Genomic DNA, 20263 nt, shown 5'->3' with positions numbered 1-20263 from the left:
ATTAAGCCAGTAATTAAGGCTAGTATTGGCTTTACAAAGCTGTTACTAGCAAATTAATAACAACTTCACTCCCTGTTCTAAATTGAAGGGTTAACATACTCAATTTATGAGTATGTTTTACTCATGTTTCTGTTTACTGCAAGTACTGTTATCACCTAATAAATGTAAAAAAAAACAACAAAAAAAAAACTTAGTTTTAGTTGTAAAAACCGAGTTGGCCTTTTAGCTAACATAACTTAAAGTGTCAAGTTCAAATAACTGCCTTGGATTGTTCTTGTTGAGATAACTTAATTATCCAAGTTATTGTTGAATGAACATGTGAAAAGTTATTGATATTAGAAAAACTATCCAGCTAAATGACTATATTTAAATGTTTTTATTTTATTTTGTATTGCTTGCTGCTTTTGCTTTCGCTGTTTATTGTGTTTGTTGTTACTTTCAGTTATTTGTCATGTAGCAATAATTCAAAGCTCATCTTTTTACTCAATGATGTGTTGGATTGTTCTCACCATCTTTTTAATTGCTTTGTGATCTTTGTGATCTTTCGACAGTGTAAATGTTTCACTTTATATCAGAGTAAAATTTTCTTTAAGGTTTTAGCAATTCTTTAATAAAAATGTAGTAAAACCAATAATAATTAGTCAATGTTACTGTCTTAATATAATTTAATAAACTTAAAATACCTAATAAGTGCAAAACAAACCAATATCTTGTGTAGGTTAAACGTTTACTTTAGAACAGGAGAACAACTAAGTAAAAACAACACTAATTTGTCATTATTATGGATTTAATATACTTAAAAGTAAATGCCACCTAATAAATACAAAACAAAGCTATAACTTAAATAGAAAACATTTTCACTTTAGAACAAGGGGTCTAATTGTCTTCAATAGAAGATTTTAGTAATTTATCAGTAACAGCTTTGTAAAGCTAATACTAATTAGCCTTAATTACTGGTTTAATATTATTTAGTAAACTTGATATATGATAAATATTTATATCTGAAATTGTGCATTACTTTCTTCACAAAAATACGACATTTAAAAAGTTGTAAATTATGTATAAAATATAGCCTTACTCTACATTGAGTTATACATTAATTACTATTTTATTCATGCTTAACTAAGGAATTATAGTGAAAGCTTAAAATAAAGTGTTGCCATAATTTATATAGGAGTAAATACGTGTTTCCAAAAAGTACTGTGACTTTGCCTCAACAAGCCATGTAAATACATAATTAGCTCAGAAAATGTAATCAAAATCATTGCATCGCATCTAAAATGCTGGACATAAAGCATGTCATTAAAACAATTGGCTACTATCAGTCTGAAGAATAAAATAGGATTTATCGACAATTGGAAGAGCTTTTCGGGTAGACCTGACCTGCTAAAAAGAGACGGACTCCATCCCTCCAGGTAAGGTGCCGCTCTCCTCTCTAGTAATTTAGCTCATAGTCTTATTAATGATATTATTTGGACTAACTGGTGCCCAGGTCAGGAAGAATACAAACTGGTTAATCCGAACGTCTGCTAGCTGCCTTAAGACGTCACACAGGTCACATAAACTACTACACATCATATAAAAATAGGGCTACTAAACATTAGATCTCTTTCTACCAAAGCACTAATTGTTAATGAAATAATTACAGATCATAGATTGGATACGCTCTGTTTGACTGAAACCTGGCTTATACCAGATGAATATATTGGTTTAAATGAATCTACTCCCCCAGGTTATTGTTATAAACATGAGCCTCATCTTAAGGATCGAGGAGGAGGTGTTGCTACAAATTACAGTGACATTTTTGGTGTTACTCAGAGGACAGGATATAAATGTAAGTCTTTTGAACTAATAATGCTTAATGTGACACCGTCAGATATAAATAAAAAATCTGTCGTCTTTTGTCCTTACTACAATGTATAGATCACCCTGGCCTTCTGTGATTTCTGATTTCCTTGTTGAATGTGCTAATTTTTTATCAGATCTTGTAGTTACTGTAGATAGAGCTTTAATTGTTGGTTACTTCAACATAGATAATGAAAATGATACATTGGGATTAGCAATTATTGTTATTCTCAACTCTCTTGGAGTCAGACAAAATGTAACTGGAACAATTCATCACCATAATCATACGCTAGATTTAATTCTGTCATATGGAGTTGATGCTGATAATATAGAAATTCTGCAGCAGAGCGATGACATCTCATATCATTACCTCGTCTCTTGTATGCTGCAATCAGCTAATGTGACTCAATCTACACCACGCTATCATTCAGGTAGAACTATTATTTCGACCACTAAAGATAGCTTCACTAATAATCTTCCAGATCTATCTCATACACTCAATAAACCCCAAAGCCAGTCTTCTCTAGCACTCTTGATATTGTCGCACCACTTCGATTAAAGGAAATTTAAGAAATAAGCCCTGCACCATGGTACAATGATCACACTCATGCTCTCAAGAGAGCAGCTTGGAAAATGGAGCGCATGTGGAAAAATACAAAATTAGAATTATTTCATGGTGCACGAAATACTTGTATATGCAGGATAGTGTCTGCAGCTACAGACAGGCACTAAAAGTTGCCAGGTCAGCATATTTTAGTAAACTCATTGAAAATAACCACAACAATCCTAGGTGTTTATTCAGTACTGTGGCTAAATTGGTTAGGAAAAAAGCCTCAACAGAACCTGATATTACGTCGCAGCACAAGAGTAATGACTTAATGAATTTCTTTACAGATAAAATTGAAATAATCAGAAATAAAATTTTATTTGAATTATGCAATCATCTGTCATAGCACCACAGAAAACAGTGTCTAATAAATCACGTGCAACTTCAATCCCTCTCTGTCATAGGTCATGAAGATCTAACAAAACTTATCGAAACATCAAAAGCCACATGTTTAGCCACAACATGTTTGTGAGATCCTATACCAACTAAGCTCTTAAAAGAGGTATGTCCTGTAATTTCAGAACCTCTTCTGAATATTATTAACTCCTCGCTATGCTTAGGACATGTCCCAAGAAACTTTAAAATTGCAGTTATCAAACCGAAGCCACAACTTGATCCTGGAGAACTGGCTAATTATAGACCGATTTCAAATCTCCTGTTTATGTCAAAAATACTAGAAAAGTGAGTATCCTCCCAAATATGTTCATTTGTACAGAGAAATAGTATATACAAAGAATTTCAGCCAGGATTTAGGCCTCATCACAGTACAGAGACTGCACTTATCAGAGTTACAAATTACTAGCTCTTATCATCTGATCGCAGCAGCATTTCTCTTCTAGTTCTTTTAGATCTTAGTGCTGCATTTGACACGATACATCACAACATTCTCTTGAATAGGCTAGAGAATTATGTTGGCATTTGTGGAGTTGCATTAGCATGGTTTAGGTCATATTTAGCAGACCACTACCACTTTGTCTATGTAAATGAGAAATTGTCAAACCAAACAATAGTAAAATATGGAGTGCCACAGGGATCAGTTTTGGGGCCATGATTATAAACACCCGTTCCCTTATCAGGCTAATTAAGCCTCCGAGAGGGATAAAGGCTGATTGCGGACAGTGGTGCGGAGAGAGAGAGATCATTTACGGACATGTCCATCATGTGTGTGTGTTTGTCTTTTAAGTTAATCATTAAAATATTGTTTATATCGCCAGGCCGGTTCTCGCCTCCTCCTTTTCATTGAACTTTTTTACAGATACCAATCTGTCCTTTGAATATCAAATTACCAATGTTTGTAGAACAGCATTCTTCCACCTAAGAATATTGCTAAATTACGGCACATGCTCTCTGTTGCTGATGCCAAAAAACGAATTCATACTTTCATGACCTCCAGACTAGATTTTTTGTAATGCATTACTGGGAGGATGTCCAGCAAGATCAATAAACTGCAATTGGTTCAAAATGCAGCAGCCAGAGTGATAACGAGAACCAAGAATTATGATCATATTAGCCCCATTTTATCATCGTTACATTGGCTACCTGTTACATTACATATTAATTAAAAAATTCTGTTAACTACGTACAAAGCTTTGAATGGTCTAGCTCCACAGGACTTAAGTGACCTTCTACCACGCTATATTCAATCACGTTCATTATGATCGCAAAATTCTGGCCTGTTAATAGTTCCCTAGGATATCAAAATCCACAAAAGGAGGTAGATCCTTTTCATATTTGGCTCCTAAACTATGGAATAGTCTCCCTAAAACTGTTCGAGATGCAGACACACTCCCTCAGTTTAAGTCTAGACTAAAGACTCATCTATTTAGCCAGACATACACCTAATTTATCCTCCAACCCACAATTAGGCTGCTTTAGTTTAGTCTGCCGGAACCAGAAATCAGAAAAATTTATCATGATTTATAACTCTGCAATAAATTGAATGGCATCTATGTTTATATTATTTTATTTGTTTCCCTGTCTCAACCTCGGAACTCCTATCCTGAGGTCACCAGAACCAGCTGGATCCAGCAACATTCCTGTTTCGTGTTGGACTCCACTGCTATGTGTCGCTGAATGATGATGACTAAATGCAGCCGGTGCCAGCCAAACATCACTTCAGTCTACTATGATGGACTTCAGAGGATGAACTGATGCCAACTCCAACCATAAGACATGGGATACTTCATATGCCATTGTCTGAACCTTGGAATTTGGATGCACCACACCGAACCTCACTGAAATTACCGGCCAGTTTGACCTGCGTTTCACATCCCTGAACTCTGCCTGTATCACCTCGGTCTATTGATGGACTACGATCTTGAAATGGAATGCATAGACTAACAATTGCCAACAAAAGCCTTCATCAGCCAATTAACAAGGACAATTGCATCTATGTGAACTTCTGCAGTTAACTTCTTACAGTTAAAACAAAATCGATGTTTAAACACTGACCCTTAACACTTACTTAGATTAATCATTTTAAACCATGACTTTAACTATACATAAGTAATATTTACATTATATTCATGATGTTAGCCAGAGGGGAACTGGCCCCCGCAGTGATTCTGGTTTCTCCCAAGGTTATTTTTCTCCATTAATCAACATCTTATGGAGTTTTGTGTTCCATGCCACAGTCGCCTTCAGCTTGATCACTTAGGTTATTAATACAATTATTATTCATTTACTTATTTTTAAACATGATTAACAATCGTATTCTATCTAATTACACAATGATGATTCATCAACATTATAGACATTACAGTTTTATCGTCTGTTAATGCCTGATCTTCTGTAAAGCTGCTTTGAAACAATGTGTGTTGTGAAAGGCGCTATACAAATAAAATTGACTTGAATTGACTTGACTATTTCTTTACATAATACATCTGCTACTAAATGTTAGCAAACATGAAGACTGATATGCAGATGATACGTAGCTCTACCTGTTGTTGCAGCCTGACGACCCCACCCTCTCCGCTGGCATCTCTGCCTGCCTTTCGGAAATCTTGGCCTGGATGAATGAACGGCACCTTTAGATCAACCTGACAAAGACAGAATTCCCAGTTATCCCAGCTAACCCATTTGTTGACCAAAACCTTACATTTCGTCTTGGTTCATCTACACTAATGCCAACCAGAAAAGCTCAGAACCTGGTAGTGGTAGAAGATGGCCATGTTAAATTTACTGCCCGCGTCTCATCAACCACATGGTCTTGTAGGTTTGTGCTTTACAACATCAGTAAAATCAGTCCTTGCCTGTCTGAATAAGTTACACAGCTCCTGGTCCAAGGTCTGGTCATTTCAAGACTGGACTACTGCAATGCTCTGTTGGCCGGCCTCCCAGCTAGTACGATTTAGCCACTCGATTCACTTCTCCAGGTCTCTGCGTTAAATGAACGAGGGTGCCTGGTGGTCCTATCATGCAGGCACAAAGTCACATTCACTTACTGTTTTGTCTTGTCAGGCTCTAAACCTTAAATTACGTTTTACATTTAATAAAAGAGCGACACCGGCTTCCATTAATGTTTTTTTATTTAGCTTCAAAAGTGAAACATTTTCCCCCAAAAGTGACTAATTTGTTCTCCTAATCACATGTAATTGCAATATTCAGATTTTGTGCATTAATTAATTTCTTAACTTGGAAACATGACTATTGTGATTGGGGACACTGAGGATAGTGTAAGGAGCACTATTTATTTTACTTACCAATGTAGAGTGGGAACACTTAGAACATTTCATTTCAGTTAGGATGCTGCCTTGGAAGTAGCTGCATAAGTAGATAGTAGACAGCAAGTCAGCTCTCTAGGTTTTGGAACAGAGCTTTTGTTCCCTGCAGAAACACAAACAGATAACATTGAGTGAATGTGGTAAGAGAGCAAATGGGTACGAAAGCAGGGTACAGGCAAATGGCATGTATTGTAACATGAACAAAGAAGAGGAGGGAGAAACACAGCGAGGGTGGGGGGGCATTATGGGGAGGTGGGGGAAGTACTAATAGGCCCTAATTGAGTTGGATGTGCAGTGCAGACAGAGACTGTGGAAGTAATCTGTAGTGCCACAGCAAATAAAGTGTGGCAGAACTAGAGTGTCCGCCTCATGTGACAGACTGTAACGTAGCCTGCGAGAGGGCAATGGCCCCCTTTGTGCAAGCCACAAAAAGAGGCAAGAAGGCCTGACAGCCAAGAGCTGCAGCCTTGCCACAGGGGGAAGGGTAGCATTAGCGCTCTGGTAGCCTCCTGGGAAGTTTTAAAACATGTTGATCTATTAGTTAGGTTTTTGTTGGGTTTTCCACCATGACCAAGAAAATCTCTGAATGTTTCAGATTAATTTCAGATCATTAGCAGTGAAAGGAATATGGTGTACTGCCTATGGAATGGAATGTTAGCATGCTGCTTACTGCATACTATTTAAAAAATATGAGTAAAAGCTGCTAAATGAATAAATGCAAAAGAATCCGAAACAGTAGAATACACAGGATGCTTCAAAAAGTAGTATTCTCCAACTTTGTAATATGACCTCATAACATTGTATGTAAAATTTAGCAAATGGAGTTTCATTAACATAATTTCAGCAATTTTGCTGTTGTTATCCAATTTTCTGTAAAAACATATTTTGGCATTCTGATCAGATAATGACTCACTGCAGTGTTTGGGACATATATTTTGGCTAATGTAGAGGGTGCACATAACATTTGAATTCAATCAAAAGTATACATACAGCATACTGCTGAAACAGCACTAGTAGTATTGACTCCATCTTTCAACACACTGAGCTCTTATTGTTGAAATACAGTTCACAAGTCACATGATCCAAACTTGGCAGCAAACATTTCGATGGCTGGGGAGGGCAGTTGAGAAAATTAAGAAACAGGGCTGTGTGTGTCTCTGTGTTGTTTTTCTGTATTATTTCCTGTCCAAATTCAGTGACTTGGTCAATAGAACATGTCTCTTGTCATGCTTTACAAAACTGTTTCTGTTTATTTAAGGGACAAATGCAGTCACACTTAAAAGTGACCACTATATACTAGCCCCACATTGACATTTTATAACTCCCTTTCTCTGTACATGGTAAAAGACTGTATATTCCCCATTTCCAGCAGCCATCACTCCAACACCTTATTCTTGAATAATCATGCTAAATTGCGAATTTGGTATCAAAAATGGCAAAAAAAGAAACATCAGTCAATAATTGTTTTGAGGAATGAAGGTTATACAATGCATTAAATTGCCAAAAGACTGAATATTTCATACAACGATGTACACTACAGTCTTCAAAGACAAAGTACAACTGGCTCTAACAAGGACAGAAAGAGATGTGGAAGACCAGATGTACAACTAAACAAGAGGATAAGTACATCAGAGTCATTAGTTTCAGAAATAGACACCTCACATGTCCTCCGCTGACAGCTTCATTGAATTCTACCCGCTCAACACCAGTTTCATGTACAGCAGTAAAGAGAAGATCAGGGGTGCCGGCCTTATGGGAAGAATTGCAAAGAAAAAGACACTTTTGAAACAGAAAAACAAAAAGAAATGGTTAGAGTGTGCAAAGAAACACATATATTGGACAACAGATAATTGGAAAAGAGTGTTATGGATCTTAACCCCATTGAGCTTTTATGGGATCAGCTAGACTGTAAGGTGTGTGAGAAGTGCCCGACGAGACAGCCACATCTATGGCAAGTGCTACAGGAAGTGTGGGGTGAAAGGTCACCTGAGTATATGGACAAACTGACAGCTAAAATACCAAGGATCTGCAAAGCTGTCATTGCTGCACGTGGAGGATTTTTTAATGAGAACTCTTTGAAGTAGTTTATTTTTTCAAATTGTAATAGTATTTTTTCATGTTATACATTTCCTGACTATACATTGTGATCAGTTGAATGCCACAGAGCATTATTCCAAACTTTTGCCAACAGTGTATATCAAGATATATAAGGAATAATAAACAAACCAAAACTATATATATATAATCAGAAATGTGGAAAACCCACAAAATAAAAAAAGGTTTCAGAGAATTAACATAAAAATATAAAGAATAAACAGGCATGACATCATGATATCCTGCAATGCAACAGGCATTTTAAACCAATAAAAATATTTTTTTAATACAGTTTTATGAGCTCATATTAATCGAGAAATATTTGCACTTTTAAATGCAAATCTGAAAGGTACTAGAAATGGTGACCAGTTATAGCACATATAACACTTATCCTTACATACAATGGGATTCAAAAGTCTGAGTCCACTTGTGATAAGGCTTCTATTTTGCAATTTGAGTGAAAAGTTGCATGAATAAATGTCATAGAATTTCAAGAATTTCATAGTTAACTTGGTCAGTGTCTCAAATTTGCTTAGTGACCTAGAAATGATGCAGAATCCGAAATTCATTTTACATCATTATGTTTCCTAATTTTAAATGTTTCGCAGTTTTGTGTATTTATTTTTTGTGTGTGTATTTCTAGAATTTTCTTTATGTAAATTCAATTTTGCCTCAAAATCATAAAAATAACAACAACAACGAAAAGTTCACACCCATGATACTGGTCAACTACCCATATCCAGAAGAAAAAAACACAACAACATTGTGAAAATGGTCTTTTGCCTGGCCTAAAGCAGTCCAATTAGTACTGATGTACATCTAAGGCGGCTCTTAAAGCTGGTCAGTGAGTTGTTGGGGCTTTGGCTGATTCATGGGGTGTGAGAGAGTGTCAGTGTGATGAATGCAGGTCTCTGAAGCTGCAGCAGAGAGGAAGGGGAACTCAGTGGGCGGCACTGGACTCTGGCACGCAGATGTGTGATTATGCCAGACTAAAACCCTGCCAAGACCTGCTGTGCGGGGTCCTGACCCTTACGGAATCAGTGGTTCAGCATGTCAGAACTAATGGAGGTTTCAGGGAGTCCCATCAGAGAATGAGGGGGAGGGAAAGAGAGTCTCATTCTGTCACCAAACACTTGACCAATATGAGTATTGCACTTAACTACTCAAATAACTATTATTATATTTGTATTTATTTTATTAACCTTGACTTTTATTATTTAATGTAATACAATGTTATCCATCAATAACTATGTATATTTGGCCTTTTGTTATTTTCCATAATTTAAGGGTGAATCTCAAATATGTTCAGGTCACATTTTACAAAATAATAATAATAAATAAATAAATAGTTGTAAGATATATTAATATTTCAAATTCTTAGTACTGAAATGCATCCAGATTATTTTGAGTTAATTATTTACTTTATATAATAATAATAATAAATCAGATTATCTCTCTCTCTCTCTCTCTCTCTCTCTCTCTCTCTCTCTATTATTATAATTATTATTATTTTGCATTTCAGTAATGAGATGACTTGTGCATTATGGCAATCAGAATTTGATGGGAAATGCACTTAGATGTAATAAAAATAATGTCACAATACAAAAAAAATCCAGATTTTTTTGGGTTAAGCTCAACAGTAAAATAATTAAATAAGTAAAATAAAAAATACAATAAATATGAGTTGTAATGAGTTATATAATTATGATATATATCATAATACAACCACAATTTCTAAAAGTTGGGACAGTATGAAAAATGCTAATAGAAAAAAAGAGTGATTTGTAAATTATATTCACTCTTTGCTATATTGAAAGCACTAAAACGTTTGGTTACGTATGTAACCTCCGTTCCCCGAGGGAGGGAACGACACGTTGTGTCTTTCCTCCGCCATGTCACTGAACCGAGCCACTGTTGTGGCCGGACCATTTCCGGCTCCTCAGAAAAATCTTGATTGAACTCCCGTATTTGCGCCGCTTAAATACCCGTATGTCCAGGGGCGGGACATGCAAATACTGGCTGCCAACTCTCATTGGCCTTTTTTCATAGATCAGAGGTGAATATCGGCGCTCAAGAGAGACACCTAGTGTCGCTTCTCCGACACAACGTGTCGTTCCCTCCCTCGGGGAACGGAGGTTACATACGTAACCAAACGTTCCCCTTCTGTCGCTCTCTCCACGTTGTGTCGGAGAAGCGACACTAGGGGACCCATTCCAATCTTGCCATGTGCTGAACCGTGTACGTGAACTGCCGATACAGAGGCGGGCAGGGATTCATCCAGTGCCACGCATCGTCTGTACCCGGCTGCATGTACCCTTCCCCAATGCCCCATACGAACATCGGGATCCTTCTAGTTACCCTGGGAGGGGAACAAGGCGATGTTTGCCAACATGGGAACGGGCCAGCCTGGCTGGGCCTCTTTTCTTTCTATGTTTCTCGCATAGAGCAATCACGCATTTAGGCCCTTACACGCATATAGGGAAGGGGGTCTCACCCAGAACCTGCGGAGACCACACCTGCCCTTTTGCTTGGGGAGGAAAAGTGGTAGACACGTCACACGGCCGTCTTAGGGCTCGTGTGGAAAGTATGGTGCGGTGGTAGATCCCAGCCTCGAAGGGGGGAGTTGCTACAGCACGGCGACCGGGGCAGCTGTAACTGCCTAAGGGAGACACGGGGGTCCGCTCGTAAGGGGACAGAACCGTGGAAATACACACAGGGGGCATCCGCACAGGAGGCCTTCTACTTTACCTGTGGAGCACCTATACCAGTACAGGGTAGCCATCAGGGTACCCGCAGTGGCTTGGGTCGGCGAGTTCCTCCGCTGAACCACGGACCCGGAGGGCTGGGGAGGAATCGACCAGGGGCCCGACTCGGAGTGGGGCGCCCTGGGAAGAAGGCGCACTACTTTACCTTGATGTCAGGAAAAGGGCGCTGGGCGCAAGCGATCCACCCGGCCGGTCAGTCTACGTGTTACCGAGTTCTACGGGCTCGGACCTGACAAAACACGAGACGCAACCGACTCAACGCGGAGGTTGTAAAACCTCGCGAAGGTGTTGGGTGTTGCCCAACCCGCGGCTCTACAGATGTCTGCTAGGGAGGTGCCCTTGGCCAGTGCCCACGAGGACGCAAAACCCCTTGTTGAGTGAGCTCGGACCCGTACGGATAGGGGCACGGCCTGGGTGTGATAAGCCAGTGTGATGGCATCGACAACCCAGTGGGCGAGCCTCTGTTTGGAGACGGCATTCCCTTTCTGCCGTCCCCCAAAGCAGACAAAGAGCTGCTCAGAGCGTCTGGTGCTCTGTGTGCGGTCCAGGTAAATGCGCAGGGCGCGCACTGGACACAGCAACGAAAGGGCTGGGTCTGCCTCCTCCCGGGGCAGCGCTTGCAGGTTCACTACCTGATCTCGGAATGGTGTGGTAGGAACCTTGGGCACATAGCCCGGTTGCGGTCTTAGGATCACAGACATATCTGCCGGACCGAACTCCAGGCAAGTGTCGCTGACAGAGAACGCTTGCAGGTCCCCAACCCTCTTAATGGAGGAGAGCGCGATCAGCAGGGCCGTCTTAAGAGAGAGGGCCCTGAGTCCAACTGATTCGAGCGGCTCGAAGGGAGGTCTCTGGAGTCCTGCCAAGACTACCGAGAGATCCCAGGAGGGAACTAGGCCTGGCCGGGAGGGATTCAACCTCCGGGCGCCTCTCAGGAACCTGAGGATCAGGTCGTGCTTACCCAAAGACTTGCCGTCTACAGGATCGTGGTGGGCGGCGATAGCGGCAACATACACCTTGAGGGTGGACGGGGACAGCCTCCTGTCCAGCCTCTCCTGTAGGAACAGAAGCACTGACCTAATCGCGCATCTCTGTGGGTCTTCGGCTCGGGAAGAACACCAATCTGCGAACAAGCGCCATTTTAGGGCGTAAAGGTGCCTGGTAGAGGGAGCTCTGGCTTGGTTGATGGTATTCACAACGGTCGCCGGTAAGCCGGCTAGCTCTTCCGCGTCCCGTCCAGGGACCAGACGTGGAGGTTCCAGAGGTCTGGGCGCGGGTGCCAGAGCGTGCCCCGTCCCTGAGAGAGGAGGTCCTTTCTCAGGTGAATTTGCCAGGGAGGAGCTGTCGCGAGGAGCCTGAGTTCCGAGAACCAAGTCCGAGTGGTCCAGTAGGGGGCCACCAACGTGACTTGCTCCTCGTCCTCCCTGACCTTGCACAGCACCGGTGCAAGAAGGCTCACTGGGGGAAATGCGTACTTGCGCAGCCCCGAGGGCCAGCTGTGTGCCAGCGCGTCTGTCCCGAGGGGAGCCTCTGTTAGGGCGTACCAGAGCGGGCAGTGGGAGGTTTCCTGGGCGGCGAACAGGTCTACCTGGGCCTTGCCAAACCGTTCCCAAATCAGCTGGACCGACTGGGGGTGAAGCCTCCACTCCCCGCCGGGCAGGCGTTGTCGTGATAGCGCGTCCGCTACGACGTTGAGCTTGCCGGGGATGTGAGTGGCACGCAGCGACTTGAGTCCAGGACTGCGTCGGGACACCTGCTGCAGGGGCACTCCTGCCCGTAAAAAGCAGAGGTCTGTCCAGGGTCGGAGTGTTTTGAGGCAGGCGGGGGTGATCCTTACCCGATGCATGCCGCGGTGCCATACGTGTCTCGGGACTCGAGTCTGGAGCCAGTGCTGGAGTGGTCTCATATGCATCAACCCCAGCGGCGCGACCGCCGCGGAGGATGCCATATGCCCCAGGAGCCTCTGGAAAAGTTTTAGAGGGACCACTGTGCCTGGCTTGAAGGAAGCGAGGCAGTCCAGCACCGACTGAGCACGCTCACTCGTGAGACGTGCTGTCATTGAGACTGAGTCTAACTCCAACCCGAGAAAGAGATGCTCTGAACCGGAGTGAGCTTGCTCTTTTCCCAGTTGACCTGAAGCCCCAAGCAACTGAGGTGCCAGAGCACCTGGTCTCTGTGTGTGCATAGTAACTCTCGAGAGTGTGCTAGGATGAGCCAGTCGTTGAGGTAGTTGAGAATGCGGATGCCGGCTACTCGTAGCGGGGCAAGGGCCACCTCTGCGACTTTCGTGAAGACACGAGGGGACAGAGACAGGCCGAAGGGGAGGACTTTGTACTGAAACGCCTGGCCGTCGAACGCGAACCGTAGGAAGGGTCGGTGTCGTGGCAGAATTGAGACGTGGAAGTACGCGTCCTTCAGGTCCACCGCTGCGAACCAATCTAGATGCTGAACGCCAGCCAGAATATTTCTCTGCGTAAGCATTTTGAACGGGAGTTTTAACAAGGCCCGATTGAAAACTCGCAAGTCCAGGATTGGTCGTAAGCCGCCGCCTTTCTTGGGTACAATGAAGTAAGGGCTGTAGAAACCCTTCCTCATTTCGGTTGGAGGGACGGGCTCTACCGCGCCCTTGGCTAAGAGGGTCGCGATTTCCGTGCGCAGGGAACTGGCATGCTCGCCGTGTACTGCGGAAAAGCAGACGCCCCTGAAGGGGGGCGGGAGCCGGGCAAACTGAATTGCGTAACTGAGTCGAATGGTCCGGTGCAGCCAGCGTGATGCGTCGGGAAGCGAAAGCCATGCTTCCCAGCTCTGCGCTAGGGGCACCAAAGGGACGAGTATTTTGGACGTACCCGGCGGGGCCTCGCAGCGGGGCGGAACAGGTAATGCAGCGTCGGGCGGCTTCGTTGCGGCCTGAGGCTGAGGTGCTGAGAATAGACTCAAAGCACTTACCTTGCTCCGCGCGCCCGGCATGGGGCGGGTTCTTGACTGAGGAGGAGGTCTGATGTTGGCGTCCTCTGGACTCGTCTGAACCGGCCGGCCGGGGGACAGTCGTAGGCAGGAGGAAGGCGGGATCGCCGCGTCCGGTGTACCGGGACTGTTGTGATCTGAAAGCACATTGCCGTGAAAACGGCATTTGCGGGCCAGGTGACCCAGAGGCAAAGGAAATAGCTCTTTTATTGAGAATGTGGGTACCACAGCCCCCGTCAGGGGGTGTGGCAAATGAAAAAACAAAGGATTCTCCTCCCGGCCCTCCACCGGGGGACGGAGCGGTCTTACCACCTCCGGAGCTAACGTCTTCGGCTCTGGGTCGGCTGTCTCAGGAACGCTTGGGAGCCTTCCGGGTCCTGGAGGGGGTTCGTGAGACAGGGGTGTGCGCCGCCTGCGGAGTGCTCGACGCTGGGGCTGAGAGCTGGGCCCGGGTTGAGGCGGAGCAGGAGCTGGTTTCCTCGCAGGGGGATGCCCTCGGCGGGCAGACGGGGCAGGGCCCGTAGCGGCAGGTCTGCGGCGGGGCATGATGTGCGAAATGGCCTCCGTCTGCTTCTTCACCGCGGAGAACTGTTGGGCGAAGTCCTCGACGGTGTCACCGAAAAGGCCAATCTGGGAGACAGGTGCGTCCAGGAAGCGGTTTTTGTCAGCCTCACGCATCTCGACCAGGTTGAGCCAAAGATGGCGTTCCTGGACCACTAGGGTGGCCGTCGTCTGTCCGAGTGCCTGCGCTGTGGCCTTCATCGCTCTCAGGGCGAGGTCGGTCGCTGAGTGCAGTTCCTGCAGCACATCGGGATCAGGTCCACCCCCGTGCATGTTTCTGAGAGCTTTGGCCTGGTGGACTTGCAGGAGGGCCATCGCATGCAGGGCGGAGGCAGCGCGTCCAGCCGTAGTGTAGGCCTTCGCGTTAAGCGAGGATGTTGTCCTACAGGGCTTGGATGGGAGTACGGGGCGACCCCGCCAGGAGGTAGGGCTACCGGGGCATAGATGGTGCGCAACTGCCCTATCAACCTGGGGAATCGCGTCGTACCCGTGGCGCTCTCCGCCGTCGAGGGTGGAGAGAGTGGAGCGGGTGGCACCTAGACGAGCGGAGAGCGGGGCTCTCCACGTAGACGTCAGCTCATCATGCACCTCCGGGAAGAAAGGGACCGGGGGGATGCGAGGCCGCGAACGGCGCGCTGCCCCCAGGAACCAATCATCCAACCGAGAAGGCTGTGGGGAGGATGGAGGGTTCCAGTCCAACCCCACGCTCAAGGCGGCCCGGGCAAGCATGTCGGACATCTGAGCGTCGGCCTCAGCCTGGGCCTGCTGGCCCGAAGGCGGCAGTCCAGGGGAGTCCTCGGCATCAGACACCGCACTCTCCGATGCAGCGGCGAGCTCATCTGCTTCGGACTCGGGAGGATAGACAGCCGGGCCGTGAGGCGAGCCGCTATCGCCGCGAGCGTGGACGGAGACCAGCGAGCGTGTCGGGGAACGGGAGGTTCGCGGGGGGCTACCCGGCGAAACTGCACCCGCTGCCGCCCCCAAATCGCCCCCAGCGCCAACCGCACCGTCCTTAATCCCGTGGGAAGAAGGAGCAATGCGGGGTGCAGCTGGGGTGGCTTGCTTTCTGTTGAAAGCGAGCCGCGACCGCAACGTGGTCATGGTCATGTTCTCGCAGTGAGAACATGAACCATCCACAAACGCCGCCTCGGTGTGATCGCGGCCCAAACACACGAGACAGCGCCTGTGGCCGTCTGAAGCAGAGAGCACTCTACCGCATCCAGGAACGACACAGGGGCGGAAAGGCATCTTGAAAAAGACGCGTCCTTAAAAGGACGTTCAACGCCGCTGTGTTTGCTCTTTTAGAGAAAATTACTCTTTTAGTAAAAACTCTTTTAATACACAGTGTGTGTGTGTGTACGTGTCTGCGCTGTCGAAGCGCTCAGGGGCAACAATGCACGCCGTGCACTGAGAAGGAGAAAGCCGCTGTTGTGCGCCGTCAAGATCCAACAGCATGCAGATCGTCAGAGGAAAACAGGAACGTTTAAGTGGCGTGTAACTCGCAGCAAACTGCAGACAGACCATCGGCTCCGAAGAAATTTTCTGAATGAACTCCCGTATTTGCGCCGCTTAAATACCCGTATGTCCGGGGGCGGGACATGCAAATACTGGCTGCCAACTCTCATTGGCCTTTTTTCATAGATCAGAGGTGAATATCGGCGCTCAAGAGAGACCCCTAGTGTCGCTTCTCCGACACAACGTGGAGAGAGCGACAGAAGGGGAACTAAACAATATATGATGTTTTACCTTGTGAATTTCATTTTTCTTTATGTACAGTCATTTCAAATCAGATGATTGCAACACACTCCAAAAAAGTTGAGAGTTAAAATAACAAGGCAATGTGAAACAGGAGATGTTAAACAGGTGAGGTAATCATTTCATAGTATATAAGGAGCCTGCAAAACCAGCCTAGACCTTCAAGAGCCAGGATCATTTGAGACTTGTCAATTTGCCAAAAGATGCTTCAGCAAAGAATCCAACACTTTGAGAACAATATTCCCCAAATATCAACAGATGCAAGTTAAGACTTTACTAAACAAAGCAGAGGCCATACATCAACACTGTCCGGAAGCGCTGACGACTTCTCTGGGTTCAGTCTCATCTTAGATGGAAAATAGAACAGTGGAACCATGTTTTTTTGTTCAAATAAGTCCACATTTCACACACAGCCGCCGTGTTCTCCGGGCCAAAGATTAAAAGGACCATATAAACTGTTATCAGCATCCGATTCAAAAGCCAGTGTCTGTATGGGCCAGGGGTGTGTCAGTGTGTCATGGGTAACTCACACATCTGTGAGGGCACCATTAATGCAGACAGATATGTACAAATTTGGAGCAACATATACTGCCATCCGGCACCATCGTTTCCAGGAACGTCCTGGAATGTTCAGCAGGACAACTTCAAACCATATACTGGCCGAATAAGCAGAGAGTGTGAGTGCTAAATTGGTCTGCCTGCAGTCCTGACCATCTCCAATTGAGAATGCGTGGTGCATTATGAAGCGCACAATACAGCAACGAAGACCCTGTACAATTGTGCTGCTAAAGACCAACATGGGGGGAAATTCCACTTTCTAAACTTAACAAACTTGTGTCTTCAGTGCCCAAAAGCTTTATAAGTGTTATTAGAGGAAATGGTGATGTTTCATAGTGGTAAAAACTCGACTGTGCCAACTTTTTGGAGTGTGTTGCAATCATTTGATTTGAAATGACTGTACATTTTCAAAACAAAACAAAAAACATTGAAATTCAAAGATAAAACATCATATAATGTTTAGTTTTAGTGCTTTCAATATAGCAAAGGGTGAGTATAATTTACAAATCTTTTTGTTTTTATAAGCATTTTTCATACTGTCCCAACTTTTATGGAATGGGGGTAATATATCTTTAATTCAGTAATGAGATGGTGTTTTTTGTTGTTGCATTATGGTGATGAGAATGTTGGTACATTTTACAAAAATAATGCCATGATACAAATCTAAATGGTCTTACATTTTTAATTAGTTGTCTTTTTTTTATTTTAAGGTAAAATATAACCAATTACATATTCTTGAAAGTATGTTGTTTTGCATTATTTTCTTTGTACACAGCTAAGCCCCAAAAGCTTTTGCAATATGAATGCAAAATTATTTGCCAAGCCAATAAAGAACATTATAACTGAACCTTAGAGGGAGGGAGAGCAGATGGAGAGAAAGAGACATCTAGACTAAGGAAGTAGAAAGAGGACCTGAGAACTGAGAGAAGAATAGAGGAGAGTGAAAAATTGAGTTTAGCTAGGATTACAGTTTGTGCAGATAGACAGCTGATATAGGAGCATAGCCTCATCATGCTCATTTAAAGGGCTTAAACATGGACCAAAGCAGGTGGCAGGGCCAGAATGGATACCCAGCAAGGACGAAATTACACCCTTCAACACAGATAGTCAGCTGGGACATCCTGCTCTGATCTTTTGTGAGGAAACACACCAGAGGATCCATTTATAAAATATTTTTTTTCACTGGCTTTGTCTGAAACATAAGGCTTTGCTGCTTCTCTGCCCAGTCAGTCAGTGACTAAACAGTTAGGATTTTTGGATGAAGGTACCTCTTAATGAAACTGTTTTTATGCAGGCCTACCATGCACCATAACATCCTGTGTAATGATATAAAACAGTCTCTTTTTCACTCCCTTTTCCCATGAGTCACATCTGTCTGGTGATTGTACCAATTTGTACCACAGACTCTGTTTCCTGTGACATTGTCATAGAGAGACAGTGGAGCTCTCTCGGTGACACCATGTGCCCACTTCCTTGTCTCATCCATCATCTCTTTTGAGACTGTGACATACTGTCTGTACCACTGCGTGTAAGACAAAATATACCAAAAACCAAAAGCTGCTATACCAAAAACGCATGATACAAAATTGTGAAGCATAAAAAGATTTTTCCCCTCAGTAAAACTTGGCTGGAGGGCACTTTTTATGAATAGGGTACAAAATGGGGTAACACTTTATACTTTATTTGACACTTTATACTTTATTTGAGAGCCTCGCGTACCTCTGAATTTGAGAAAAGGCCTATGTCAAATTGGCAGACAGAATTTGCATGTCCCGCCCCCGGACATACGGGTATAAAGGCGATTGTCAATCAGACAGATTTTTTTCTTCAGAGCCGAGCGGTTGTGCAACAATAAAGCTGAGTTCACCACTGTTCCACTCACCTATACTGGCGATAAGCACTGCTGTTGGATCTACGGTGCATTCCAGTGGCTTTCTCCTCTCTGCACGCTGTGTAGTCCACGTCCCTCGGTGCTTCAACAGCGCTTTCATCAAACGGGCCAAGCTCTCATCCCCAGCATCGAGTGCCCCGCAGGCGGTGTACACACCCCGTCTCCTAAGCGCCCCTGAGATGGAAGACCTGGGCAGTCAGATGTTCACTCCAGAGCTGGTACCAAGACCACTCTGTCCCTCGGTGGAGGTCCGGGAGGAAAACCCTTGTTTTCCTTATTCTTCATTGCCGCACCCCCTTCGGGCTGCGGTACCCACATTGTTAATAAAAGAATGATTTCCTCACTTCCTGGGTCATCTAGCTGGTGCGCACCATTCTCATGGCACCCCGGCACCAAAGTCTTACGGGCCCGGCTCCCTGGACGCAGTCATCTCGCCTCCGGACCCGTGACTGTCCAGCCCCAGCAGGTCCCTACTGGACCTCCTCCTCAGTCTCTAACCCGCCCCCTGCTGGGTGCGCGTAGCAAGGTAAGTGCTTTGAGTCTTTCTCAGCACCCAAGCCTCGGGACGCGATTCTGCCCCCCGATGCATTATTACCTGCCGTCAGACTTTCAACCCTTTGACAAACCTCTGTTTTCTGCGAACAGGAGTTCCCCTACAGCAGGTGTCCAGACGTGTCGTGGTAACCACAGACGCCTCTCAACTGGGTTGGGGCGCCGTGTGCTATGGGCAAGCAACCACTGGCTCCTGGATGGGGCCCCACCTGCATTGGCACATCAACTGCCTCGAGTTGTTGGCTGTAATCCTTGCCCTGGGGAGGTTTCTCCCGTTGATTCGGGGCAAGCACGTCTTGAGCTGTTCAGACAGCACCGCCATGGTAGCGTACAAATATTGCCAAGGCGGCGTACGCTCCCATCTCATGTCACAACTCGCCCGCCATCTCCTCCTTTGGAGTCAGCCGTGATTCAGGACGCTGCTCGCCACTCATATCCCGAGGAACATGTCACCTTAGTGGCTCCTTACTGGCCCACTCAGACCTGGTTCTCAGATCTCACACTCCTTGCGACAGCACCTCCCTGGCAAATTCTCCTGAGGAAGAACCTCCTCTCTCAGGGACGCGGCACTCTCTGGCACCACACCCAGACCTCTGGAACCTCCATGTCTGGCCCCTGGACGGGACGCGGAACACTTAAGTGGTCTACCACCTGCCATCGTAGACACAATCAACCAAGCCAGAGCTCCCCCAGGTTCTCTGTCAGCGAAACTTGCCTGGAGTTCGGTCTGGCAGATGCTCACCTCATCCTAAGACCGCTACCAGGCTACATACCCAAGGTTCCTACAACCCCCTTCAGGGTTTAGGTCATGAACCTGCAAGCGAAGCTGCCCCTGGAGGAGGCAGAGCCAGCCTCTTCGTTGCTGTGTCCAGTACGTGATTTGCGTATCCATGTGGAGGGCATGCAGGGCTCTAGATGCTCTGAGCAGCTCTTTGTCTGCTTTGGCGGA

Source organism: Xyrauchen texanus, chromosome 2, assembly GCF_025860055.1.
Source record: "Xyrauchen texanus isolate HMW12.3.18 chromosome 2, RBS_HiC_50CHRs, whole genome shotgun sequence".
Taxonomy (NCBI): domain Eukaryota; kingdom Metazoa; phylum Chordata; class Actinopteri; order Cypriniformes; family Catostomidae; genus Xyrauchen; species Xyrauchen texanus.
The sequence above is the reverse complement of the archived record's forward strand: the minus strand, read 5'-3'. Positions refer to the sequence as shown.